At 73.2% G+C, this 1,135-nt stretch overlaps 1 pseudogene; it reads left to right on the top strand.

The window, feature by feature from the left end:
- The first annotated feature begins 533 nt into the window (after positions 1 to 533).
- LOC106002904 lies at positions 534 to 944 on the top strand (annotated as a pseudogene).
- The last annotated feature ends 191 nt before the right edge of the window (positions 945 to 1,135 follow it).

Below are 1,135 nucleotides of genomic sequence, written 5' to 3'. Positions count from 1 at the left end.
TCATTCCGGAAAAAAAACCCGGGGCGTCCAGAGGTAAACTGGATCCCGGCGGGGCGGCCAGCGGCCGTTTGGGCCAGAGAGGGGCACGAAGCCGCCCGGCGGTGAAGGGCCGCGGTCCCCGGGCTGGCCGGCCCCGCCGGGCGGGCGACCCCGCGCCTCGCAGCCCCGCGAAGCCCGGCGGACGCCCCGGGGGGGGGGCGGGGGCTGTTACCTGCAACATCCCGGTTGTCCATCTTGAGACTCATCCAATCCCACAATGCTCCGGAGCCCGCTGTGTGAGTGGTGGGGGGGGGGGTTGGAGGGCTGTTATGGTGCGCGCTGCCTCATGGGAGATGTAGTCTTCGTCGGTCAGCCACGCCCAGCCGCCACTGTGTGCACACCGAGCGTCTCCCCTAGAAGAACACAAGCAAGTATCAGCCCTGCGGGGTTGGAGGGGGGGCGCGGCAAAGTCTCTCCGTCCCGGTGACCCCCGTATACGTCACCTTTTCCTCACGTATTTTCCGGGTGCCGCAGCCATCCCCAGAGCAAACTACATGTCCCAGGATGCCTTGCGCGCGGCGCGCGCGCGGGCGGCCAGCTGTCGCGAGATCCGCAGGGAGCCTCTCGCCCCGCCCCGCGCGCCGGCTTCCGTCTCCCTGTGGCGGCGGCTTGTTGTTGTGGAGGCCAAAATGGCGGCGCAGGCGGCGGCCGCGGCCCAGGCGGCGGCGGCCCAGGCGGCGCAGGCCGAGGCGGCCGAGTCGTGGTACCTGGCTCTGCTGGGCTTCGCCGAGCACTTTCGTACTTCCAGTCCGCCCAAGATCCGGCTGTGCGTGCACTGCCTGCAGGCCGTGTTCCCCTTCAAGCCGCCGCAGCGCATCGAGGCCCGCACGCACCTGCAGCTGGGCTCGGTGCTGTACCACCACACCAAGAACAGCGAGCAGGCGCGCAGCCACCTGGAGAAGGCGGTGAGCGGGGCCGGGGCGGGGGCCGGGGCCGGGGCCGGGGCGGGGGCCGGGGCCGGGGCCGGGGCCGGGGCCGGGGCCGGGGCCGGGGCCGGGGCCGGGGCCGGGGCCGGGGCCGGGGCGGGGGCTGGGCGGGGCGCTGCGCGGGGGCCGGGGCCGGGGCGGGGGGCCTACTAATAGAATGATTATCTCTC

The sequence above is a fragment of the Dipodomys ordii genome, unplaced genomic scaffold, assembly GCF_000151885.1.
Source record: "Dipodomys ordii isolate 6190 unplaced genomic scaffold, Dord_2.0 Scaffold1000005263, whole genome shotgun sequence".
NCBI classification, from domain to species: domain Eukaryota; kingdom Metazoa; phylum Chordata; class Mammalia; order Rodentia; family Heteromyidae; genus Dipodomys; species Dipodomys ordii.
The sequence above is the reverse complement of the archived record's forward strand: the minus strand, read 5'-3'. Positions and strand labels throughout refer to the sequence as shown.